The sequence below is a fragment of the Pipistrellus hanaki genome, assembly GCF_964339955.1.
Source record: "Pipistrellus hanaki genome assembly, chromosome: 6".
NCBI lineage: Eukaryota > Metazoa > Chordata > Mammalia > Chiroptera > Vespertilionidae > Pipistrellus > Pipistrellus hanaki.
The window spans coordinates 8,750,701-8,777,930 of record NC_140508.1 but is presented as its reverse complement, the minus strand read 5'-3'; the positions used below and the strand labels follow the sequence as shown (position 1 = coordinate 8,777,930).

The following is a 27,230-nucleotide window of genomic DNA, read 5'->3' as shown; positions in this document are numbered from 1 at the left end:
TGGCTGATAGTTCAATTGGTTAGATCCCTGCTCATGGCACATACAAGAATCAACCAATGAATGAATAAATGGGTGGAGCATTATATATATCTCCCCCCCGCCCCCATCTTCTCTTTCCCTAAATTCAATAAATAAAAATTGAAAAAAATATACAGGGTGGAGCAAAAGTAGGTTTACAGTTCTGAGTACATGAAAAACAGTTTTATTCTTGTATTATCGTGCTATTTCCCATATAAACAACTGTAAATCTACTTTTGCACACCCCATATTTTAAAAGGGCAGCATTTGCCCTAACCGGTTTGGCTCAGTGGATAGAACATTGGCCCTCTGACTGAGGAATTGATTCCGGTCAAGGGCATGTACCTTGGTTGCAGGCTGGATCCCCAATAGGGGGCGTGCAAGAACCAGTTGATAAATGTTTCTAACTACCCTTCTCCCTTCCTCTCCGTAAAAATCACTTCACATTAGCATTACAAATACATTATCAGCAAATCTTACGTAGTGCATACCAACTCTGTGAAGTACAGAAGACCTGCACTCAGGTGCCTTTTCTGAGGAGACTGGGGATGAAAGAGCCTGTGCCTGGAGCAGGGGCCACGCCCACCACCACTACTTGGTTGCTGGTGAACTCACAGTAGGGAACCTCAAGGTTGAGGGGCACAGGCCCCTTCCGGATCCTGCCAGAGGCGTCATTGGGACCCTCGGCGAGGGCAGTGATAGCCACCAAAATCTCCCACATTGGCCCTGGGCCCGCAGCCGAGATGCGTGCAGGCCCCGATCAGGATGGCCCACTCGAGCTTCTTTACTCACTCATTCCAGGTCGTGCCGGGGGTCCCTCAGGTGGGACATGTCCACGGAGGCCTCTGGTCCCACTCCTTCTGGGCTCGATGATGCACAAAGCGGCTTGCCCCTCCACGTGAAGGCCATGCTCTTGCCTTCTGGGATGTCAGACAGCTTGATTTCGATGTTGGACATGGCCAGCAGAGGCGCTCCTGCTGGAGACAACCTGGGAGATGACATTCTTGGCGGTGTAGGCAGCGAAGCTTCCTGCGAGCAGGAGAGCACTCCATTTAGGACAGTCATCGGCGCGGCAGTCATTGGAGAAGTTGGGCACTTGGACGTCTCTGTGGTAATAACAGATGGAGGCAGGGACATTGAGGCCACGATGGCGACCAGAGGCCCGCTCGCCTGGCCTGGCCATTCAGTGACTCCAGGCAGAGGAAGGGCCGCTTCCCGTCCAGCATCTAGCACTGTGGCACCAGGGGCCACAGCATGCCTGCAACCACGCGGGAGGAGGTCAATAGTATGGGTATGAATGGGCCCGAGCAGGTGGTGACCGACAACATGGCAACCCAATAACATATATATTTTTAAAAAAGGGTAGAGTTTCCATTTTAAGCCCTTTGTAGATGACAGTCATCTGATCGGGGACTTTATAATAATGATCCTAATAAGCAACTTAGGATCATCACTTAGTAATCAGCAAATAATCCTTTATAATAAAGAGGTAATATGCAAATTGACCCTCACACCCTCACACAAGATGGCTGCCCTCATGTGGTCAAAGATGGCCGCCACAAGATGGTTGGCAGGTGAGGGTAGTTGTGGGTGATCAGGCCAGCAGGGGAGGGCAGTTAGGAGTGACCAGGCCAGCAAAGGAGGGAGGTTGGGGGTGACTGGGCCTACAGGTGAGGGCAGTTGGGGGCAATCAGGCCTTCAGGGAAGGGCAATGGGGGGGGGGGGGGCAAGGCCTGCAGGAGAGGGTAGTTAGGGGTGACTGGGTTGGCAGGGGAGGGCAGTTGGGAGTTACTGGGCCAGCAGGGGAGGGAAGTTGGGGGTGATCAGGCTGACAGGGGAGCAGTTAGGCATTGATCAGGCTGGTAGGCAGGCAAGCAGTTGGGAGCCAGCAGTCCTGGATTATGAGAGGGATGTCTGACTGCTGTTTTAGGCCCATTTCCTATAGGTGTGCTGCAGCCCCTGGGCCTAAACCAGAAGTCGGACATCCCTTGAGGGGTACCAGATTGGAGAGGGTGCAGGCTGAGCTGAGGGACACCCTCCCCCAGTGCACAAATTTCATGCACCGGGGCTCTAGTAAAAAAATATAATTAATATCCCCATTGCTCATGTAAGGAAACTGAGGCTCAGAGAGGAGGAGTAACTGTGTCAAGGTTGCACAGCTTGGAAGTGATAGAGCTGGGATTTAAACCCCACAGTGACTTATCTTCAAAGACTCCTCCCTCACAGACAAGAGTGCACATCTGAACAAGAAGTGATTTCATTGAAAAACTGGAGCTGAGCTGACCAGTCAAATTAAGCAAAAGTCAGTTCTGTTCCCCAGGTTTGGCTTAAAGAAGTGACAAAACCCAACAGCAGCCTTTTGGCCCCTGAATAGTTTTCCCTCTCAGTTTTCTGGCAATAAGAGAACTCGCTTGTGGCAGAATAAAAATGGTGTTTTAGGTCGCCCTTTCATTGAATGGAAATGTTTGGCCATCAGCTTTCACCCTCAGGTTGATTTCCTCGTGCGATAATGCAGGGGTCAGGGCGCTCCTTCTGTAAAGGGCCGGCGGAGAACATCCTCAGCTTTGTGGGCCATACAGTCTCTGTGGCAACTCCTCAGCCTCGCCCGTAGCAGCAGGAGAACAGCACAGACAGCACGTTGACCGTGGGTGTGGCTGGGCTTCAGTACAACAGTCCCCACTACTCTCCTAGTAATGTTCTATAAAGATGCTGAAAACACTGAGTTAGCAAATAGTGAGCAATTCCTTGTCATAATAATCCAGAAACAGTATGTGTGTTTGCCGGTGGGGGGAGGCGTGAAGGGGGATGCAGAAGGGCTGCTGTATTAGTTTCTTATTGCTGTTGTAACAAATTACCATAAACTAGTGGCTTCTAAGAACACAAGTTCATTATCTTCCAGTTACAGAGAAGTCCTACCCAGTTCTACACTGATCTGCCCAGCTCCAATCAAGGTGTCGGCACTCTTGGAGGCTCCAGGGGAGAATATCATCTTGCCTTTTCCATGTCCATAGGACGCCAGCATTCCTTGGCTTGTGGCCCCTTCCTCCATCCTCGAAATCATGATGGTAGCATCTTCCAATCTCTTTCTGACTTTGAACCCCCCCCCCCCCCCCGCCACCCTTTTATAAGGACCCTTATGATGACCTGAGGTTCCCAGATAATCCAGGATAATCTCTCATTTCAGAGTCCTAATCACACCTGCAGTGTCCCTATTGCCACAAGTTCCAGCGATTAAGACTCGGACATCTTTGGGGAGCCATTAATTGGCCTACCACACTATAACTTCAGCTAGAGGTCAGAGTGACATTGGGGAAATTTCTTCCCAGGTCAAGCTTCACTTTCCTCGTGTGTGAGATGCAGCCCCCTTAGTTTCATCGTTCAGCACTGGGATTCCCCTTTAAACTGTTCAAAGTTTCTGTTCACAGAACACCCACAGTCCCTGAGGTCTGGAAGACGGAGTGAGGACGTGTGACCTGGTTCTCTCCCCAGATGGACCAGCCTGCTGTGGTTTTATTTTGTTTTGTTTTTGTTGCTTTTGGTATATGAGCTCTTTCAAACAGAAACCTGGTCACTGCAGTGAACAAAATTGAAACACCTTGCAGTCTTCCCAGCAGTGCCTTCTAGTGCTTTCCTCCGAGGCAGAGGCTAGGATTGCCCTTTGGCTGTGGGAACCCAGAGGCTGGGTTCCAACCCAGCTCCGGCCTTCATAGGCCCGGAGAACCTGGGCGAGCCTGTTTCCTGCTCTGTGAAATGGCAGCAGCAGTCACTGGACCGCAGCACAGGGGCTTCATACAGAATCAGTAAGAGAAGCCATCAAAGGGGTGCATGGTGCATGGTGCATGGTGCATAGCCAGCCCACCAAAACGTTTGCTCCTGAATGTGCATCCACTGCTCACACTTTAAAAAAAGACCCTTACTCGGCCGGTGTGGCTCTGTGGTTGTGTCAACCAATGACCAGGAGTTTATGGTTCAATTCCTGGTCAGGGCACAGACCCAATTTGTAGCTCAATCCCCAGTGTGGGGTGGAGCGTGAGGAGGCAGCTGATCAATGAGTCTTATCACTGATGTTTCTGTTCCTCTCTCCCTCTTCCTTCTTCTCTGAAATCAATAATAATAATACTTTTATATATTTTTAAATTTAAAAAGTTCATATATATACTAGAGGCCCGGTGCATGAAATTTGTGCATGGGGGTCCCTCAGGCCAACCTGCTCCCTCTGCAATACAGGAGCCCTCAGGGGATGTCTTACAGATGGCTTAGGACTACCCGTGGTTCTCTGCTCTCTGTGGGGCCTGGGGGTTTCACTGCAGCCATGGAGATGAAGCCCCCATGCCCTGCTGTCCACTCTCTGCTTGCTGACACCATGCTCCATGCGAAGGAAGCCTCAATGCCCAGCAGTGTGCTCTGTTTGCCAGGCCTGAGGGCTTTGCTGACACTGTCACACTAAGGAAGCCCCTATACCCTGTTGTCTGGGCTCTGTCTGCAGGGTCTGGAAGTGTTCCCGCCACCACCTTGCTAAGGAAGCCCCCAAGCCCCCCTGCTGTCTTTTATTATCTATCTATCTATCTATCTATCTATCCACATATATATGTAAATCTATATCTATGTATATCCTATATAATAAAAGAGAAATATGCAAATTGACCTTACCTTTCCTATACCCACAATCCATACCCACCAGCCAATCAGGATGAGTATGCAAATTAACCCAACCAAGATGGCGGTTAATTAGCATATCCAGGCGCAGAGTGAAGACTGAAGACTGCGCAGAAAGAAGCCAAGAGCTACAAAAGGTGCGGAGAAGCAAGCAAGCGGCTGGGGAGAAGGGAAGGAATCAGGCAGGGCAGCAGAGACTGCAGCAGGAAGCTCTATTGCAGGAATCTTCCTGCAATGGGCCTTTAGTATATGTATAAAAGACCCTCTTCTGTTTTCCAGCATCAGTAGTTACAAATGATAAATCAATATTTGCCTTAACAATAGCGCCTCTTTTCCTGCAAAGAAACATCAGAGCTTCACCATTGGGTCAAACATGCTCAGAGCTGCAGTTTGAAAACAAGACAAAACAAAGCAAAATCTCCAACCAGAAAGGGTGCGGGAGCTGCTGCTTTTCCTTAGGGATCCGGCTAATGCCGCCCAACAGGGAACCTTGGCATTTCAGCAGCATCACCCTGAGGGGGGTCCTTTGAGGGAACTTAGTTGCTGAATGAAGCATACCTTTAGGTGGTATGGGCCCAGCTCATAATAAGAACCGCAACACCCACAGCTGAGGGCCACTGGGTGGCTTTGTGGGGACAGAAGAGTGATGGAGGTAGGGCCAGACTTCCTGCACCCAAGTTCTTATTCTGCCCCTCCTAGCTATGTGACCTCGGGCAGTAGCTGAGCCTCTCTGTGCTTTAGTCTCTTTATAGGGAGACAGGCATTATGTCCACCTTATCGGAATGCTGTGAATTCATGGAATGTACTTAACCTGGCACCAAGCTTAAGAATGTTAGCAATTGGCTGGTATTTTTTTACGTGACAACTTGGTTTAACGTGCTGGCTGGGTGCATTGAGCATTTTTCATCTTGAAAACAGGTGCTTAGTTTAAAAAGGAGAAGGGTGGTAGGGGGAGGAGCTAATGGCTGTGTGAACTCAGAGGGTAACACCGAGACTGGGGATTGAGCTATAACTTGGATCTGTGCTCTGACCAGGAATCAAACCATAAACTCCTGGTCATTGGTTGACGCTCAACCACAGAGCCACACCGGCTGAGTGAGGGTCTTTTTTAAAAGTATGTGAGCAGTGAATGCACATTCGGGAGCAAACGTTTTGGTGGGCTGGCTATGCACCATGCACCATGCACCCCTTTGATCACCTCTCTTACTGATTCTGCACCAAGCCCCTGTGCTGCGGTCCAGTGATTGCTGCTGCCATTTCACAGAGAAGGAAACTGAGGCTCGCCCAGGTTCTCCAGGCCTGTGAGGGCTAGAGCTGGGTTGGAACCCAGCCTCTGGGTTCCCTCTGTATAAAGAGGTCCAGCCCCACCAAAAGCTCATCAAACACCCCTGGATCCCAGTGTTCACGCATCATAGTGGCAAGGGTTTCAGAGACTGATAACATTGGGAGCAAATGGCAGGCTGGGGAGCAGTGACCTGGGTCCCCCTAAGATCCCTGCTTACCCTCACTCTTGGGGAGTGAGTGGCCCAAGAAATACAGGGGTCAGTGAATACACACAGGCTGCCCAGGAGCTCACACAGCAGTGTCAGGGAACCTGGACATACCCTACATGGCCATCTGGCCATGGCCCAGGGGCGAAGTGAGGTGACCCATCGGAGGCTGCCCACCACTGACTGGGATCGTCGGCGCTCCAGGGAGTGATGTAACCGTGTGTGTGGCAAACCCGCAGCCTGGCTCTCAGTGCACATGCTGTTCCTGGGACTCGTGGAGTGGCTTTGGCTGTTCCTCTGATGAGCGGTGGAGGAGACGGAGGTACTTTGGTGGTAAGCAGGTCACCCAGGATCTCCGAGTTCATGCATGGCAAGTTGGATTTGAACCCACTGCCTGGTTCCTGACCGTGAACTCTGAAACTCTGGGCTAATTGGAACCTTAGCCCCAAAAATGTGGCCTGTTGAACAAAGGAAGTCGCAAGAAAAGGGGCTATCATTCCCCAATGTTACACATCAAACAAATACAAAATGAAGTGGCATCGCCCTCCCTCCTCTCCAAACTCCTTCCCCCTTCATCCTCTTCCTGCCAGCACCCCACCGTGTGTGGGTCGCTCCTGGCTTGTCCCCGATGAAGGCAGCTCAGGAGGGCGGCTCCGCTGCTATGGGTCTCCAGCCCGCAGAGGGATGCTGGTGACCAGCAGGACTGGGTAAGCGTCTGAATGGGTGAACGAATGAATGAACGCATCACCTTAATCTTCACCCTGAGAGCATTCAGCCACTGGCCAGGCCACTGGGATGCAGCTGGTGTTGCTGAGGGATGTCGGGGACAAAGTGGGTTGGAAAGTCGTCTGGGCAGTAGGAGCCTGAGACCCCTTGAGTCGGGGGGGGGGGGGGCAGCATGCCTGCCGCTGCCCCATGGCTTCGCAGTCCCCACACCACGCACTGGCAGTGAGCTGGACAACGGCGTTAAAGCTGGAAGCTATGTTTCCTCTGGCAGCAGGGTGGAAGACTGCTGGCAGCCCGTGGCTGCGTAAATTAAAACAATAAGCTGTTTTTAAAAATAACATTTTTAAACACGCGTACACTTGAATGAACCCATCACAAGACCGTCAATGGGAGAGAGGCGCAGGCTGTGTGCCCCATTCCTGCCCCACCGCCGCCGCCTTCCCACGGTGCTCTGGGAAGGGCGCTCGTCCTCCGGGCTTGGCCCCGGAGAGTTCCCGCAGCCTCGCAGCGCGGACCGGGCACACTCCTGCACGGCTTCTCTGTCTGAGGGGGGCTGGCTGCAGCTGCAGCTAATTTACCTCTGATTGGCCTAACCTTTCCCCCGCGGAGGAAGTTGTTTAGCAGGAGGGGAAAATGCGGTCACAATATTGTTTTATGACTGTTTATCTTTAGAGCCCAAGCGATGCTGATTGCAAATATTTATGTGCATTTTAAAAAATCACGGCTCATGTTTGGAATGCACTAAAAAAAAAAAAAAAAAAAAGAGTGAAATCAGATTTCGGGTAAGATCTAGCAATTTTGGAGGATTTCAAAGTCGTAACCAAGCTGTCCGTACCAGGCCACGGGGACTAATCGCAGAAAGGCAGCAATTAGGCCAGCGGAATCCAAGTGCAGAATATTACATTCCGTTTGGAGGGTTCGTCTTGGTTGTGCGGGTACATTATTAGTGACTAGTCTGGAAACCCAAGTCTCAGCACATGTAATACCGAAGAATACCATCTCCAAATCAGAAACCTTTGGATTTGGGTTAGACACGCTGCTTTCCCCTTCGAGAAGGGATTAGCTAGTTGTCAAAGGAAAAGCTGCGGACAGTTTCCCCACCTGCCACTGTGTGTGGGCCTCGTCTCTTCTCATTCTTTCCTTTTCCCCACGGGAACTGCTCACGTAGCTGCTGTCCGTGAAGTTCCTGGCCCTGAAGACAGCACTGGGGAGGGCACGCGGTCTCCTGTTATGGGCATCTCTCTGGCTTTAGGGTTGCACAGACTTGGGGTTGAATTCTGGTTTTGCCAGTTGCACTGTAGCCATAGGAAGAGTGACTTAACTTCTCAGACTCTGCACCCTCTTTGTAAAATGGGGGAGCAGCACTCAGTACTCCATTGGTTGCAAACTGGCCTAAGAAGAGGAAAAGGAGAGTTATCGACTCAAGGAAGTGGGAAGCCCAGGCACAGCTTCAGGCTCGGTGCACAGGGGCATCTGTACGTCCTCAGGCCTGCACTTCCTCCTCCCTCATCTCCTTCTCTGACTTGTGTTTCCCGCTGGGCACGGGCCTCTTCCACCCTATTAGGTTCTGGGACTGGGGTCTGAGAATGGAACTGACAAAGGACAGACCAACAGGAGAAAAGGCATACACATGTCATTTGCCATCGCTATTTTTACATGGCATGGGGGCTTCCTAGGACGAAGTTAGACCTGAGAGCGTATGTTATGGAGACAAAGAACAGTAAGTTGTGGGAATGCGTTAAGATGGAGGAAAAAGAGTTGGAGCAAAGGGCAGTAAAGTGTGGGGAAGGGACCAGGAGATGCCCAGGGAACCGATGGAGGGAAGAGTGGTTTCAGAAGGTTGGCTTGCACAGATTCAGCCTGATGTGCATTCTCCATCTCTAGTGACAAGAATGCCCTCTTCCCGGCACAGGAGGGCATCCTCCCCTCGGTGAACCACCCAGCGTTACCTCTTGGCGTCTTCTGGCCCAGACAAGATTTTCCTTTCTCCAGAGTGCGAGATTCCACTTTCTGTATTGGAGTCTGTCCTCTGCTCCAGGCAACAGCCACGCTGTCGAGGGCCGTGGGAGACACCAGCTGGGCAATGTCCATGCGGCTCAGCAGGCACTTTCAGGGGTGGGGTGTCTGGCCCAGTGTGATTCTGACACTCAGCTTTCTAGATGGATGTGTATTTAACTGAGTCTGGAGGCAGCGGTGGTCAGAGCAGTTCCTGGTCGGACACGGTGAGAAGAAATGGAATGAATGACACAAAACAAAGCTTCCCCTGGCCCTCAGCGGGCGGCACCAGCCCCCTGGATTCTCAGCTCCATCAAATCATTATTGGTCTTTAAGTGACAGAACGTGGCTTGTGAAATTGTATGCGTACATGGTGAAAACCCAATGACTGTGTGCTAAGCATCCAAGAAAACTGACCTGTTGAGGCATAAAAAGGATAATTAAAAGGAGGTCCCTGTTCAAAGCTGGAGAAAAACACCGAGAATAACCGCACTGAGAGAAAATTGTTATAGTCTCTGTTGAGTGCTGGCGATTGTACACAGCTCTTCAGACACATCCTATAATTCAATTCCCTACCAACCCCGGAGGCGGGGGCCATGGGCCTCCCCATTTCAGAGATGGGAAGAGTGAGGCTTAAGGAACTGACTTGTAGAGTGGGGCTTTGGATCCAGGTCTCACAGACTCTACACCCAGGCTCTAAACGCTCCCATACTGCACCTGCTTCCACCTGTGGCATCACAGTCTCTCGATGTGCATGAATATTTTCTTTTGTGGTGCTGAGGGCGACATCATTGATATCATCTCCACACAACGAAGGGAGCAGTGATCGCCTGAACTTGGCCTTGCAGCTGGGTGATCCCACTCAAGCCGCCCTCCTGCGGGAGCTGGCTTCTGGCGGGCTCTGCCGGGCGGGGCGCAGGCCTCCACTCAGTGAGACAGCTTAGTCCCCACAGCCCTCAGCTCCCGGGTGGTTTCTGTCCCCGGGGGATGACTCCTGTTGAGGAAAGAAAAGGAAGGCCAAGAAGGACGCAGGACGAGAGGCGCCGTGTGCGTGGAGAGCGCTCTCTGGCAGGGGAAGGCGTCCGTTCGGGCTGAAGAACCTCTTTCTGAAAGAATGAATTGACGCGGCTGCTTACCGCAGCTTTTTCGTTGATTTCTCTTGACAATGTATATGTTATTAAAAAAGGATAGTCCGCCTGGAACTGATACAGACCGTCTGGGGCGTTGGCCAGTCCCCCAGGAAATGGAAAGAGGAACTCTACGATGGCATTCTCCTGAGGAGGAAAGGGCAGCATGTGTACGGAGGATCTGGGCCCCTTTCTCAAACCGGTCTTCACACTCAGGACTTCCAGCCCCCTTTCGTTGTAAAGAGCAGGTGTTAGTGAGTGCGGGAAGCCCGTCCTCTCTGTCAACTGCCAAGGACATCAGTTCCCTGGCTTTGTCTCTGTCTGGACAGCAGGTCCCGAGGCGACACGTTGAGAAGGAAGTGTGGGTGTGCGACAGCAGCAGGCCTGCCTCTGAAGTGGGGTCGTGTGTTCACGTGGACAGGTGGCCACGCCCAGGACATACTAGCTCACTGCTGGCGTGTGGGGTAGAGACAATACGTGGTCACCGCTGCTGCTGGTGCTTTGTGGCTGGTGATGGACAAATCTCTATAATAAGGCAAGAACGTGAACTATAGAAACACATTTTGGTGATAATGTGTGGCCCATTCAGTTTGGGGGAAGTGTGTTAGAACTCACCTTACTTAAAATATGACATAGGCCCTAGCTGGTTTGGCTCAGTGGATAGAGCATTAGCCTGTGGACTGAAGGATCCTGGCTTCTATTCCAGTCAAGGGCACATGCCTGGGTTGCCGGCTCGATTCCCAGTAGGAGGCGTGCAGTAGGCAGCCTATCAATGATTCTCTCTCATCATTGATGTTTCTCTCTCCCTCTCCCTTCTTCTCTGAAATCAATAAAAATATATGGCACAGTACTACCCCCTCCTTGCAGCGTCCATCCTAATCCCCTTAACCTATGGCCATGGAGCCTCACTCAGTAAACGGAAGTTCACAGTGCGGGTAGAATTAAGGATGCAGAGACTATGCTGGCTGTCCAGGTGAGCCCAGTGGGAGCAGAAGGTCCTTAAAAGTGCAAGAGGAGGCACTGGGCACGCTGATCATTTTCCCGCTCTCCGCTCTCTGGCTCCTTTGTAAGCTCCTGCGATGGGTAAAGGGGGTGGAGCTCCTGCCACCAGCTCTGTAGCCTCACAGGACAGCTAGTGGTGCCAAAGTTGTCCTCTGCCTCCAACATTGAACCAAAAAACAGAAGCACCAATGCCCTGTGTAAAACAGGAAATGGGATCTTGGGGGAAGGACCTGTTTAGAATTGTAAACCAAGATATGCTCACCCTCTCCCTCCACTGGCATCTGCGAGATCCTGCCCCTCTGCTCCCTAGGAGGACCTGCCACCTGATTTACATTTCAGACGCGCAGGCTGTCAGAGGCAAATGGTGCACCTCCACGGCTGGCATTTTTCAAAAGATCAATTATGCACTGACATCTCTGCGCAGAAGGCTGTGTACAGCTGGCACGCAGGGCTGAGACACGGGAGAATCTGGCCTGAGCACAGCGTGGAAACCCGGCTCAGATGGCAGGAAGTGAAGGCGTTCCCAAGGACTCTGGGCCGGAGGCGGCTGTCACTGGGTCCTGGCCGCATGCAGGGCCAGTGGGGGGTGGAGAGTCCCAAACCCGAGAGCGGCCCTTTCTCCTCCCCTTCCCCTTAGCAGCTCTGCCTTCCGGTGGGGACCACCACGGCCACCCTCTGTCCCGGGATTCAAGGGCTGGGGCGCTTTGGAGGTCTCCCCAACAGTCCACCCCCACCTGTCAGGAGAGACGCGGCTCGTCAACAACGGCCACGTGATGGCTCCCACAGCCGGTGCCGCTCCTGACACCCACGGCATAAATTAAATGCTAAGCGAGCCTCCTGACAGCGCGTGATGACAGGTGTTGTGAACGAGTTGGCACAGGGGCCACTGCCCCACGCAGCAATTGTCAGTCACGCCACGCCGCCCCTCCCCGCGCGGGGACAGCGTCGGGCCCGCAGGAGAGCGTGCTCCGCTGATGCGGGGGGTGGAGGGAGGGTCTGGCTCCCACGTGCCTCGGGTCCCATGGGTGACGTGGCGGCCCCATGGGGTCATCACCGCTCCCCACTGCGGCCGGGTTGAGGGCCGCGCACTTCTCCCTCCGTCCTCGGCACAGACGCCGGGTTTTGGCTCTGGCACCAGCCACCGAAGCGCCCACAGAAGTGACAGCAAGGCCGAGGCTCCCAAACTGAGCAGACATACTAGAGGAAATGAATTATACCGATATTCAAGAAGCATGAGGTATCACACTGGCCGCCGGGAAATGGAGAGCTTTGTTGGACTTCCTTACACGTAGGGTACAGTGTATCGCACTTTTTTGAAGCTGCATGTAGCAGAGTGGTGGATAGCTAGTCCTTGGCTTCCTAGGATGTTTTCTGGGACAGAGAAACCCCCAACCCAGACCCCAGCCCTCCACCCACCCCAGGTGGCTCTGATCCGGGAGGCACTTCCCTCTCTCCGAGCGGCTCCCGGGCTGACAGCTCTCCGACCCCAGCCTTCAGGTGCAGGTGACATCACCCCACCCGAGACCCAAGAGCTTGGAGAACACGCTGGTCCACCGGGCCTGCCCAAGCTACCTGCACCCTGTTCTGCTGCCCCCCTTCCCCCTCTCCCCCGACCACTTGTCACATGTCTGCCTGCTCCCTGCCTCCGGGGGCAAGAGGGTGTCCATCTCTTGGGGCAAGAAGCCTGTGCAGCCCACTCAGCAGGACAGACCCCATGCCTGGCAGGGCCTGTGCGGGCACAGGCTCTGCGGGCAATCGCAGCGGGAAGTGAATGGGTGTGGAAACCAAGCATGCGTGCGTGGGTCCTTGGCAGCGCCTGCCCCTGCCCCAGGGGGCGCTGCTCTGCTTGGAGCCTTCCAGGCACAGAGGCCAGGGAGTGTGACCGCTGCCAGAGTGCATCCGGGTCCTGTGGGCACGCAGAGCCCAGCAGCCCGCCCGGTGCCTTGCACTCGGCCTGGGTCTCCGCCAGCTACAGTGGCTGCCGTCTCCACGGGGGAGCAGGTGGAGGCGGCCAGGTCACCTCTGTGCTACCTCCCCTGCTCTCTGAGGGCAGAGCAGGATGGAGACTGCAGGGCTGGGCCCTCCGGTGAGCGTGCTCTGAGCCCTGGGGGAATCTGAGGAAGGGCACTGACCCCCTTTCACAGGGGCTTTGGAAATGCGCCAGGGAGGAGGGAACTTGGCTTTCAAATGTCGCTCCGCTTAGCTCTTACTGCAACTCCAGGGAGAAGAGGCAGGAGGGGTGAATGTGGGTGGAGGAGTGACCCTCAGGCACAGCGTCTAAGGCAGCATTCAGATTGATGAACTGGGCAGGCAGTTATTGAGTAAAATCGCCTGCACCGTGCCTGAGACCAAAGCCTAGCTGTTTGTCTCTGAATGCTCTCCACACCCCCCTCCCCCTGCCGGGACCAGGAAGCAGAGAGGGCTTGGTGGAGGAGAGGCAGCCGGAAGTTATCACCCCAGACCTCGAATTCCAGTCCAGAATACTTCCTTGGCGTGGCTGCCTGAGCCTGGCCTGTGGAGCGAGGTCCCCTCCTCTCCATGGGGATGCAGGCTGTGTGCGCCGGGAGCCGCTGGCCACCGAGGAGGCTGTGCGCCCAGCTCTGTCCGAGGGGACCAGTGTGGGCCAGGGCGGACCTCACGCTTCTGGCAGCCACAGTGTAGGAAGAATAAAGGAGCAGGTGGCATTCACGTTTTCATTGTGTATAAGACGTATGACTTGAAACCTACCACGTGAACCACTTTTCAGCATAGTGTTCAGTGGTGGTGTGTGTATTCGCATTGTTGCCAAACAGATTTAGGCGACAGTAACTTTAATAATGTAGTATTTATCCCAATCTATTGCAAGCATTATCACTCAACATCGGTCTTTTCTTAAGTCTTTGAAATCTGCTGTGTATTTTCACGCTGATGGTGCACCGCCATCCGGGCACTGGGTTTTCCCGGAAATACTCACCTTTGCTTAGATTTTTTTCAGCTCACAGTTCAAAAAGCAGACAGACACACCCAAGTGGTTCCCAGCGTTTCCCAGTGCCCTAGTTGTCAGTCTTCAGCTTGAGATTAATTGAAGTTGAATGGAGTTAAAACTTCAGCTCCTCCATTCTACTGCCAGCCTCTGTCAGGGCTCCGTAGCCACACGGGACTGACGCTGGCGGTACCCTGCTGGCCGGCGCAGGTCAAGGACCGCTGGAAAGCCAGTGCTTTGTAAGAGGTAGCTGGTGCTGTCTTTGGGAGCGAGAGGAAATGGATAGTTTCTCCTCCTTGACCCGACCCTGACAGTGACCGGAGCCGGGAGAGTCCCGTGCACACCCAGGCCCAGCGCAGGGCCAGCCCACCCCCACCCCCACCCCCACCCGCGAGAGGAACGGGGGCTCCTGCGGACGGGGTAATGAGAAGACGGCTGGGAGAGAGACTTCAGGCTGAAATTAAGAATCGCCCACTCACTTTACCCCTGGAAGATCATTGCAGCACTTCCTCCAGGAAATTGTGAGGGGAAGTCATTATCCAGAGGAGGGGGAGGAGGGGCCTTCCACGTGGACCCCAGATGCCGCCCCTCCGCCCTCGCCGGAGGGCTGGGGCGGGGGTAGGGGGGTGTTTACTGGGTCATTTAACCAGGTTCCTATTTTTAAGTTTCCTTTTCCACGATTGGTTGTTGCCCCTAATTGTTCCCATGCTCAGGAGATGCAGTCCGAACTTCCTCTGCAGCCCCACGCCGGAGAGGGTCAGGGTGGCTCCTCTAATTGCCAGTGTTCTGCAGTCCCCCCCTCCCTCCCACCAGTCTCCAGGGCAGGCCCATTCCCACATATGCTTCCAGAACCATCCTAATAGCGGGCAGCAGTGCCCAGCTGACAGCATATGTCTAGCTGCTCACGGGGGTTGGCCAAGCGTGCAATATCGCGTTACATGAATGGGAAGGTCAGTCCCAAACAAGCGGCTTTTTACAAGCGCTGGCTTAAGGATTTGCTGCTAAATGGGGCTACGTGCAGGGGGGGCGGTAATGGGCTCCTTGTCCAGCCCTCTCCTCTGTCTCCGTTCTGCATTGATTAGAAAGTTTCCCGTCTCCCAGGACAACCCTCCTCCATTAAAAACGCCTTTGCAGCCACTGGGGTTCCTGGACCCAGATCAACAGCTGGCCCGGAGCAGGGAAAATGTGGGTTCAGGTCTCCCGATGTCTGAGGAGAGCCCTGCTGTGGGCAGAGCATGCTTGGGGGAGCCCCACTCCGCTCACAAACACATTTATGCTCCATTAACCCTGGGCAGGCGTGAGGGGCAGATGGCACCAGAGCAAGAGAAAGAGGAGGCTGCGCTGTTCTCACCTGGCCCGGCGCTGGAGAGACAGACGTGGGCAAACCCACGGCCGCCACACACCTGCTGGGGCCTGACCGCCCGCCTGGCCCACAGGCACCTGCACAGACTCCACTCCAGAAAACAGGGGGGCAGTCAAAGCTCGCAGCCAGCCCTGGGCCTGGAGCATATTCTGGACATAAACCAAAATGCCATTCAGGGTGCCTTTTTAAGACGGGACAGGGCACTTACTGAGCCCTTTGTAAGTCCCCGTGCTGAATGGACGCACTGATTTAATCCGCTCAACAGCCCCGTGAGGCAGGCACTGTACCCACTGCAGAGCCGAGAAAAGGGGCCGGAACAACAGAAATAACTGACAAAGATTTGCTTCAGCCGGTTCCCCTCCCTTCTTTCCTCCCTGATGGAATCTGCTTCTTCACAAGCTAATAGTACAAACACGCGCTCGGTAAGACGGGAAAGCTTCCCGAGCCTCTGCCGCATTCCTCTTCTCAAGCTGCTGACCGCCAGGGAGCGTCAGGTGTGCGGTGTTTTAGTGATAACTCATTCATCCACTTAACAAACATCCAGTGAGAATTCAGTACGTGCCAGGTTATGTTTTGGGCGTCAGTGAGGGTCTCAGCGTGGGCACTGCTGACACCGGGCCGGGTCCTTCTCTGTTGTGGGGGGCTGTCCTGTGCCCTGTAGGCTGTTCAGCATCACCCCTGGCTGATGGAACCCACCCCCACTTGTCTCTCAACATTGTCGCATGTTCCCTGGGGCCAACGCCACCCCTGCTGAGAACCACTGTTTGCAGGGGAAGGGAACCTCCCGCCTGAGGACCGAATAAGGCCCCACAGTCTTTGGATCTGGCCCTGCCAAGGCATTAGGGGTGAGTTAATTAAATGTTTGACCAAATACAGCAGACTGATTTTTAAAAATCTTTAAAAATATATTTTTGTTGATTTTAGAGAGGAAAGGAGGGGGGGGGGGAGACACATCAATGATGAGAGAGAATTATCAGCTGCTTCCTGCACGCCCACACTGGGGATCGATGCCACAACCCGGGCATGTGTCCTGACCAGGAATTGAACTGTGACCTCTTGGTTCATAGGTAGATGCTCAATCACTGAGCCACACCGGCTGGGCAGGGGCTAATTTTTAAGCTGATAATTTTGTATGGCCCACAAAGCTGTTATAAACACCCCCTGGCCCTTGGCAGATAAGAGGTTCCCACCCCTGTCTAGTGAGACACAGCCGGTGTGGCTCTTTGGCGGCTCTTGCCTTAGCGCCTCCAGCATCCTGGCCCTTCAGCTCCCACACGCCTACTGCACGCTTGTTGCGTCAGATTCCAGAGGTCAGTGGTGTCAGCTCAGAGAGCCTCCTCCCGTGAGCAAACATTTGGGCTGGTTTCCACTCTTCCCCATGTGCGTCAAAGCTGAAAGTGTTCACACCTACATCTGCACACACACGTGTGAGTGTTCCTACCGGACAGGTCTGTTTAAGGGACATTGTTTGACCAAAGGTGTAAGCATTTAAATGTTGTACAAAATGCCAACATCCCCTCCAGAAAGAGGATTGTCCCAATGTGCCCTTCACCAAGAAGCCATCGAGACGAGCGTTCTGAAAGGGAGTTTGTGGAACATGCTAGAAAACAGATTATGCCGCATGTCATTCAAAGGGGCTCTTATGTCTTTTGCTTACAATTTGTTAGAAACATTTTCAAAAATAGGTGAACATAACTACTCAAAACGGGCACTTAGGTCGAAACCGGTTTGGCTCAGCGGTAGAGCATCGGTCTGCGGACTGAAAGGTCCCAGGTTCGATTCCGGTCAAGGGCATGTACATTGGTTGTGGGCACATCCACGGTAGGGGGTGTACAAGAGGCAGCTGGTCGATGTTTCTCATCGACGTTTCTAGCTCTCTATCTCTCTCCCTTCCTCTTCTCTGTAAAATATCAATAAAATATATTAAAAAAAACAAAAACAAAAAAAAACGGGCACTTAGAATGTTCCAGTGTGAGCATGTAGAAGCTTAGTGTCTGTGCTTTCAAAAATTAAAAACGATTTAGGTCTCCTCATTACCTTCTGAATAAACTAAAAGGGGCTCTGTGTTCAACAATAGCAAATTCTATGCAATGTTTCTCATCATGCTTAGCTCACGTAGCCCTGTATCTTGGGGGTCGCTCGGGGGCAGTGTATAAAAAGCCTCACCCTCTTTCTAAGGGCACCGAGCATTCCGTGGAGCAGCTGCTGCATCTCTACCTCCCAGCCCGGCCTGGCCACACTTAGATCGCGTCCCAGTCCCTTGTACTGGGAACGTACTGCAAAGTCTGTCCTTGTGTACACCTGGCTCACAGGTGGGCTGTGTTTGTAGATAAATTATCCAAGGCGGGGATGCTTGGCCAAGGCTGTGTCTTTTTAACTAAGAAATCTGTGCCTAATTGTGCTCCTTTGGAGTTGGGTGAGTTGGTACCCCGAGTAGCCTGACACCCGTTCATCAGCACTGGAGACCCATCTGTGTCAACATGGCCTTCCACCCAGTCCACGGAGCAGTGAGTGTTCGCCGAGGCTCAGGGAGGGGTGGTGATGCCAGAGGCGGTCTGGGAAACGCAGATTCTCTTAACAAAGTGCCAGGTCCAGTTCTGTCTCCTCCGGAAGACACAGGAGGACAGGGAAGTCCCCTTCTTGGCAAAGGTTGGGGGAGGGGAGGGAAGAGGGAGAGCAAAGGGAAGACGAGGGGGAGCTTCCCTGCTGGCCCAACTCCCTGTCTCCATCGAAGAGGAGGTTAGCCCAGGGGGTGCATCTTCAGGTCCCCACTCCACAAGCACTTGGTAGAAGACCTGAGGCCACCTATGGGTCCCCAGTGGTGATGCAAGTGTATGCCACACTCTGCCCATCATCGGTGGCGCCCGGGACACTCTGGCCAACCAGCTGACCATCACTAGGCTAGGGACGGACAGGCTGGTGGCTGGTCTTGGGAATCTGTTCAGCATTTTAGAATATGTTCTCAGATTTCCAACCCTCCCGCTGCAGCAGGGGAAGGCTGACTCCTTGGCTCCTGAGACTGGCTCTCCCCGCTGGGATTGCACCCTCGGGGAGAGCCAGCCACCAGGTCCTTAGGACACTCAAGCAGCCTGTGGAGGGCTGTGTGGAGGGGCTGAGAGAACCAGCAACCAGCACCCACTTGTCAGCCTCGGAACTGGACCCCCAGCCCCAAGCCAAGCCTTTGTTGACTGCGGCGTTGGCCAACTTCTTGACTGTAGCCTCATGAGGACTGGCAGTCAGAGCTGCTCAGCTAGCCTGCTCCTGAATTCCTGATCTGTGGAAATGGCAAGAACAATCCGTGTTGGTTGTTGTAGGCACAGAGGTTTCACACGATCAGTGATGAGTGCCTGCGACCAGGAGGACCCACTCTTTGAAGAGCTCCTGTACCTGCACCTTCTTCATGTCTCATCCCTGCAGGGAGGCTCAGGTCCTTTCCAGGCCCCGAGGTGTGGGACGGAGAGAAGATTGCGAAATCTCCCATGAGGCCAGCAGGAGGCGGTGTGGACCATCACACGCCAGCAGAGCCTGGTGTGCTGTGTTCTCCACCTGCACCACCACCTCGTTACTGGGGCCTGGGAGCATCCTGTGACTTCATTTACCCTCACCTGTCTCCTCTGTCAAATGGTTTGATAACCATAGGCCTGGGGTGGGTCCAGAAAAGCTCTTAAAGTCCCTCTGAGCCCTGAGCACCGGGCTTCTATACGTCTTCACTCACCTATTCGCATGCATCCATTCATCCACTCAGCAAACTTACAGTGAACACCTACCAATTCCTGGTGCCATACAAGGTGCTAGGGTTGCAAATGAGAACAAATAAACGTCTTTATTATCAGGGGCATCCCCATCTGATGGGAGAGGCCGACGGTGCCATGTGATGTGATGTGGCTGAGACAGGGCTGCAAGCGCACAGTGAGGAGAGAGGCCTCCTCTTCGGGGGGAGGAGCACAGACATGATAAGTGACTCCGGGGTGGCCACATGACACCTGCTGCTCAAGGACCACAGAATCAGGCATGTGCCAGCCTCCTGCTCTACCTTGAGGCCTGAGAGTGGGGTCAGAGGAGCTCTGGATGTTAGAACGGATGTCCTGATGACCCAGTGGGGCACAGGTGCTAAATAAGACCCAAGACCAGACAGATCCCTTCACTCCTTGGACGTGCCTAGTTTCTTCCTGCCCCAGGGCCTTTGCACACAACCACCCCCTCTGCAGAGCTCACCGCCACCCCCCTCCCCCCCATCCCTTCCCCTAGCTCAGGGAGTGGTGCTCCTCGTCACCTTCGGGTCTCTGTTTAAATGTCTTTTTCTCTGTTCTCATCCTTTGTTTCCTTCTATTGTCCTTATGCTATCTATCTGTTACCTAGTTCCTCTTCTTTTTTCTCTGTCTTCCCTGTGGCAATGTCAGCTCCACCCACAAGGGGACGAGCAGTGTCTTGTGCACCACGTAACCTCAGGGTCAAAGAGCATTTGGTACTGGAAAAAAAAAGTGTTGGATGGAATAATGAATGAATGTATTATTCAGTGTATATTCTTTTTCTTTTTCTTTTTTTTTTTTTTTAATGTTTTTATTGATTTCAGAGAGAGAAAGGGAGAGGGAGAGTAGGAAACATGGATGAGAGAATCATTGATGTTGCCTCCTGCACGCCCCCTACTAGGGATTGAGCCTACAACCTGGACATGTGCCCTGACTGGGAATCAAACCTTGACCTCCTGGCTATGGGTCAATGCTCAGTGTATATTCTTTATCTCATTTATCTTTACATCTTAACTTCAAAGAATTGTTGGCCTCTTGATTGCCTGCCCATCATCATCACCCCACTCCATCCACAGACACGCACACATGGTTTTTCCTTCCGGGAGCCGGTTCCATCCTTCTGTGCGTGGGGAAGGTGCTGCCTGCCCAGCCCAGGCTCCGAATGAGGAGGATTCTAAACCAATTGTGGTGATTCTGCCTTTCTAACAGGCTGGCTTAGGCATTTGCATATGGTGCAGCCCGGGCCAATCAGATTTCAGGAGAAGCCTCCTAAGAGGACGCTGCCCAAGCTGGAGTGTGTCCCGGAATTACTGGGCATCTTGTGAGATGTTGACGCAGGTCCAGCAGGCCTGGGTGAGACACGGATGATGCTGCTGGTGTCGACCACACCTTGAGTTATGAGGTCCTCGGGAGTTTCTGGGAAGGGTTTTCCTCCCTGCAGAAAGAGATGCACAAAGAGAAGCTGTCTTCTCTTGTGCTGGTGGGCAAGCAGCTGCATTGTGAGTGACCACAGCTGGATAACCTGGGACAAAACCAACATGGGAGGGTGGCAGGGCAGAGAGAAATATGGAAAGCCCTGGGATCTGGGTGACAATGTGAGGTCTTAACCAGCCTTGGAACTGCTCATGTGGGAAAATGAATGCTGATTTACAAAAAAAAAAAAAAAAAAAAAAGCCATTTTGAGTTCGGGACTCTATTATTTGCCGTCCAAAGCATCATGACTAATGCTATATATAACCTGGTGAAGAGCATAAAAGATCGACCTTTGAACCAGGCCAACCTGGGGATTTATCTCTGCCCCTTAGTGGCACTGCCATCCCTCAGCTGCGCCAAGCCTCAGTCTCCTGGTCTGTACCAGGGCTTTTCTGTCCATGCAGAGAGGCGTGCGGGCCAGAGCCCTGGAGCACAGTCCTGTCCCCAAGGCAACACATGTACTCTTTTCTAATCGCCATGTTCACTACAACACAAACAGGTGACGTTAATTTTAATCATGCAGTTTATTTAGCGCAAAGTAGTGCCATTTCAATATGTGATCAATTTAAAAACACACATTTTATATCTATTTTTTGGTGCTGGGTGTGTATTTTACATTACTACGTATCTCCTTCCGACCAGCCACATGCCAACTGCTCGAGAGCCGCGTGTGGTTGCTCCTCTGGAAGAGAGAGCACTGGAGATGGAGCTCCGGGTTTCCAGACACAGTGGCTCCCGAGCTGGCAGCCTCGGGCTGATGGGAAGTAGGCTGCTGTCTAAAGCCCAGGCCGCTCTCACCTGCACCGTCTGCGGGAACAGCCTGCCGGGAGGCAGACGCAGCCTTTCTCCGCAGCCCTACTGGGACTCAGCAGTGACTCGTTCGAAGGGTTTTATCAGGTTGTGGCTGTGAACTCTGTTGGGAGTTTCACAGTCCTCCAGTCACTGCCTTCTAAATGCCAGGTCTCCTGCTCAGTGGCCTCCAGTAGCCCTGTTCCTGCTGGGTTCACGCCGAACTTCTAGGTCTCCCAGAGCCAGCCCCATCTCAGCTCACCCCTCCAGCCCTCCCATCGCCCTGGACCAGTCACAGCAGCTGCAGGTGTGTGTGTGTGGTGAGGGGTGGGGGTGCGGGTATGAAAATGTAATACTGTTCCTCCCACCTTCTACGTTCCAGCTGAACGTAGACAGAGACAGACAGTCACAGAGACAGACTGACAGGAGAAAAGCAAAGTTTCACACCGGTGCACGGGCATTCACATGGCAGCACCGGAAACGGATGGCATCCTGGGCCTCAGGCGTGAGCACGGGCGGTATGCAGGGAGTTGAGCAAGAAGGGAACTCACGTGGTGACACATTCTTGCCAGGCAGCTCGGAAACAGTGAGCCAGCACAGATGGAGCCGGCAGGCTGGGGTCCTGGCTGCAGCTGGCGACCAAGGGGGGTCCAGCCGAGCTCCCTTCCTGAAGCAGGTTCCTCTCTGGACCTCTTGGGCAGGAGAGGGGGGGGGGGTTAAAGTTCTTTCTTAAGTTGCTTCTTGATAAATAGCTTAAAATCAGTACCCACTTTGGTCCCCTTCACAGGCCAGACCTGTGGGTGGTCAGAGAGGAGGAGGGGGAAGGGGGATGGTGCAGAAGCCAGGGCTGGGAAGAGTGTGGGAAGAGTCGGGGCCTCTGAGATCACAGAGGGCCACAGCGACCATCAGAGAGCAGGTTCGTGCGCGCCATCTCACCGGGCTTTGCAGCAGTGGCATGAGGTTATGTGGTGGACCGTCCTGTGTGTGTCTGCCCTTTCCCATTTCGGTAAGACCCCTCCCATCCCCCCCACCCCTCTGCCTTTGGGGTCAACACACTACAGTGTATCAGTGTGGTACGCCTGGGTGCTGCCAGTCCCACAGCCCACTCCTCACTGCGCCACCGGGAGGCCCGGGACCCAGGCCTGGTCAAGCCTAATGCCCCTTCCCTTGGCACAGTGATCGGACCTGCGAACGTAGCACGTGTTGGGTCAGGACCCCAGAGCCCTCGCTGTGCTCTGTCCTGAAGAGGCAGGGCCAGCGGGGGAGGCTGCAGTCGGAGCTGGTCTCCAGCAAGCCTGAGTGTGTGAGAGCGGCCTCTGCGGAGTGTCAGGGACTGAAAGGAGAGATGAGGGGGTGGGGGTGGGAGGATGATGTTCCTGTGAACCCCTGGATCCAGCCGAGCCTGCAGCTGGACCACCATTTCTGCCCTTTCCTTTCATGAACCCATTTGGCATCCTTACCTTCAGCTGCTGGGGTTGGAGTTCTGTCACATGCAACTGAAATTTCGAGTCGCCGTCAGGTGAGTAAAGAACAGCCCTCCCCTGCGTGGTGAGGAGACAGAGGAGAGAGAGGCAGATAGGTGCCCAGGCCACAGGAGGCAGAGCCGGGACTGGGCCCCCAGCCCTGGGCTTTTCCATACTCTGTCCGCCCCGCCCCAACAGCTGCTGGAACTAATTGCCAGGGACATGGAGGCTGCACAACAGGAAGTTACTCTGGGCAGGTCTGAAGTCAGAGAGCGTGAGGAGCACCCTGGACTACGATAGGGGTGTCGGCACGGCCTCAGGCCTCGGGGCTCTGGTTCCTCACCTCCCGGCCTCCTGGGCTGAGGCCGCAGCAATCTTGGCCTCCCCTTCACGGCCTGCCCTCTGTGTGTTTGTCTAATCTCCTCCCGTTTCTCCCTTCCACGGCCCCCTGGGCAATCCTGGATTAGCCCTCATCCTCAAATCCTTTTTCCAAACAAGATAACATCCACAGGTCCCAGGACTGGAGCTGATGCCTGCAGGTGGCCATTGTTGAACCTACCAGTGTCTGAGCTCTCCAGGATTTAGTGTGCAAGTATAGTGGCAGGTCCCGACAAAACCTGGCCAGCGTCCAGTGTCCCCAGCCACATGGCCAGTTCCTGCAGGGCCGGCCTGGCCCCGGGCCAGCACAGCGGCCAGCACAGGCAGGCGAGTACAGGCGCCTGTCCTGTGTCAGTCTCCCGTCCAGGCTGAGCACGGAGGATCAGCTGTGGACAGGGGGCTGCCGCCAAGGGGGTCCCTCTCTCAGTTCTCAGGCACTCAGCTCCCAGCGACCTCCGGGCAGTGCTGCCGCCGCCGCATGGGGTCCGCACCTGCCTCTCTGTCCTGCTGTAAAGAGACCATCTCGGGTTATAAATGTCAAGTATGATTTCTACTGAACAGAACCTAAAGGTCATAAAATGACTTCCGTGGGCACCTCACGGTATCTGCACCACCCCAGCCAGCATCTGGCTCCAGCCCCATGGGCTCTCCGTTTCTCCGGGGAGCCTCGGACATGCGCACCCCACCTCTTAGCCCAGCGTCCTGGTGAGAGCCTGGAGGTTAGGGTGGGATAGTGGGAGGCGTAGCTTACGGCATGGGTGGAGGCAGGAGTCTTGGGTGTAAGTTTTGGTCTCGCCCTGGGATAGAGCTGAGAGTGGGAGTGTGGGCAGCCGGAGCCTGGCATCGCCTCCCCCCATGCTGGTCCCACTCTGTGGCTCTGCTCGCACTACCCCGTGCAGCTGGCCTTGCCCTCTCTCCAGCCCCCTGTGAACTCTTACACTTACCTTAGGGCCCCATGACTTTCCTGTTGGAGCGTCCTCTGTTGCCTCAGTCGGGATGGGTCCTCGAGGCTTTGCAGATTCTCCCCTAAGCCTGGAGCTTCGTCCCTGTTCCTGGGCCCCTGTCTTCGCTGGGAACAGCTCTCGTGGCCAGAGTGGTAAAGTCACAGGAGCAGCTAATGTGTCAGAGCTGCTACATTGCCCAGGCATTGTGCCATGGCAGTGGTGGGCAAACTCATTAGTCAACAGAGCCAAACATCAACAGTACAACGATTAAAATTTCTTGTGAGAGCCAAAATTTTTAAACTTAAACTTCTTCTAATGCCACTTCTTCAAAATAGACTCGCCCAGGCTGTGGTCTTTTGTGGAAGAGCCACGCTCAAGGGGCCAAAGAGCCGCATGTGGCTCTCGAGCTGCAGTTTGCCTACCACGATGCTAGGGACTTGTCAGTGATTTAATTCATTTCTTATCACACATGCGAGCACGCACACTCACACACACTCACACACACACACTATGCAGTAGGTACTCTTAGAAACTTTATTGTATCAATGATGAAGCTGACTTTGAGGCTAAATAACTAAATGTTAGTTTCCCCCCTTGCTAAAAAAACAACAAAATGAATAAGAATAAATTGCAAAACCCATTCTAACCCACAGCATGACTCTAAAAGTAAAACACTCTGTGCATGGGCCACAAAGTTTCAATCGTACTGTATGTGCACGCCCACACGTGGTATTTTGTGAAAGAGCCAGTTTGGCTCAGTGGTTACAGTGTCAGCTGCAATGGAAGGGTTGAGGGTTCGATTCTGGTCAAGGGCATATACCTTGGTTACAGACTGGATCCCCAACCAGGGCCACACGGGAGGCAACCAATCAATGTTTTTCTCTCTGTGTGTCTCTCCCCTCCCTTCCACTCTCTCTGAAAAGCAATGGAAAAAATATCCTCGGGTGAAGATTTAAAAAGAAACCACAAAACAACAACAACAAAACAATTATAATTTTTTTCCTGATTATAAAACAAAATCTATTCACTGTAGAAAATTAGAGAAATATGGAAAATCATACTAAGAAAATAAAAATTACCCATAATACTTTGGGTACAGCTATTTCCAGTCTGTCTGTCTCTATCCATTTTCCAGAGATTTTCTTTTAAGCCACAGCTTTTAATGGCTTTCAGGCCTCTAAGCATCTCTGACCATTTATGTTGTATCCAGTTTTTCTGCTGTTACAATATTTGACAAAGATTCTCAAGCCTGTTCCTTTGCTCCCGTTTCTAATTATTTCCATAGGATGAGGGGTGTGCAACCTTAACGCTTAGATGACGCTGACGAGTGCCCAGATGGCTGCAGCGATCGCCAGCTCCACCAGCCCCTACAGCCCCACCAGCCAGGTCTGAGAGGCCTGTCTCCTCACCTCCTCCGTCTGGGGGCCGGAATGGGGAGGAGGCCGCTTTTGCTTTGAAATCCTGGCTGGTGTTTATCTGCATCATAGAATGACCAATGGCCTGAGCGTGTTTCTTTTTTATGCAGTTTGTTGGCCCTTTGGGCTTCCTGTCCTGTTCTTTACTACACAGAGTTTGACTATCTTCTCTCCAGTTCGTTTGTCATTTTCTTTTCCTGTCTTATTACAAGTCACCTTCATCTCCTGTGCACTTAAGAAGGAATGCTGATTAAAGCCCTTTCCGCTGGCCTCTCATCCCAGGCTTCCTCACAGATGCCGTCTCACCTGAAATGAGTGCCGTGTGGCTGAATCCGGAAGGTTAGACTGAGGGGATTTTCAGTGAGGGGACAGCTGCTCCCACACACCAGTCGGTCCCTGCCCTTCTGCATGTCTGGCCCCAGCTCATCGTCACCACCATGGGAAGCAGACAGCTCCACTTGTCCAATAGATGAGTTGATTGGGTGCCAACTGTGTGCCAGGCTCTGTGCTGGGCCCCGCGGATAGATTGGGGAAGGAGAGAGACAAGTGCCCGCCTGCCTAGGGCAGTGGTCTGCAAATCGCGGTTCGAAAGTCACATGCGGCTTTTGGCCCCTTGTGTGTGGCTCTTCCACAAAATACCACGTGTGGGCGTGCACGTACAGTACGATTGAAACTTTGTGGCCCATGCACAGAGTGTGGCCTGGGTGAGTCTATTTTGAAGAAGTGGCGTTAGAACACTCCAGGGGCCAAAGAGCCGCGTGTGGCTAGCGAGCCACGGTTTGCCAGCCACAGGCCTAGGGGATAGAGTGCATATTTCAGTGGTGATATTCCTAGGAAGTCCTGTGCTTATTTTATGGATGACCTCTCGGGAGATTCAGTCTCCCTCCCCATCACCCGCTGGGATTTGAACTCAGATCTCCCTGCCCCAAAGGCCACCCCAGACCCTGAGGCTCCCATCTTTCTATCGATATGTGGACGCAGCCTGGATGTGTGTTCGCATCGCTGGTTAGAAGTTCTGGCTGCATTTCCCAGGTGCCCAGGGCCCGACAGTGCAGTTTGTCAAGTGGGGGCACCAGAGCTGGCTCTGGGGTCAGTGAATGAGCAGAGGGTGTCACCCTGGCTGCCCTCTGGCCACGCTCAGGGAGGGGCGGCCGGACCGCCAGGACAAGCCTTCCCCAGCTCCAGAAGGAGGAATCGAATTTGCCGACTCCTCACCCCTATTGCTCTCTCTCCACATTCTCCCACCCTTTCCTGGGCTTAGGAAGGTAGAGGGGCGGCTCTTGTTCTCACCGGAAGGAACCCCCTGGCTGCTGGTAAAGACATAAGTAATGAGGAAATCCCAACTTTTTCTTCTTTTTTTAAAATTTATTTCAGAGAGGAAAGGAGAGGGAGAGAGAAATAGAAACATCAATGATGCAGAGAATCATTGATCGGCTGCTTCCTGCACCCCCCCAATGGAGATCCAGCCTGCAACCCGGGCATATTCCCTGATGGGAAATTGAACCGTGACCTCGATCATATAGGTCAATGCTCAACCACTGAGCCACGCCGGCCGGGCTTGCCTTCCTGACATGAGCAGGAAAGGAGGTGAAGTGGCAGACACCAGCTTCGGTGGACAGGTGAAATGCTGGGCTCTGGAACCTTCCAAGAGGCCCGGGGAGGAGGGAGCAGAGGAGGAAG

The 27,230-nt window shown here is 53.5% G+C and overlaps 1 long non-coding RNA gene and 1 pseudogene across 2 annotated transcripts; one reads left to right on the top strand and one right to left on the bottom strand.

The window, feature by feature from the left end:
- Nucleotides 1–538: 538 nt before the first annotated feature.
- LOC311624773 (cytochrome b-c1 complex subunit Rieske, mitochondrial-like) lies at nucleotides 539–1,346 on the bottom strand (annotated as a pseudogene). The gene has a single exon. The product of its transcript is annotated as a cytochrome b-c1 complex subunit Rieske, mitochondrial-like (transcript).
- Nucleotides 1,347–23,812: 22,466 nt separating this feature from the next.
- LOC311624353 lies at nucleotides 23,813–25,803 on the top strand. The gene is made up of 3 exons (XR_014795295.1): nucleotides 23,813–23,896; nucleotides 24,141–24,287; nucleotides 25,421–25,803. It is a non-coding gene; the product is annotated as an uncharacterized lncRNA (long non-coding RNA).
- The last annotated feature ends 1,427 nt before the right edge of the window (nucleotides 25,804–27,230 follow it).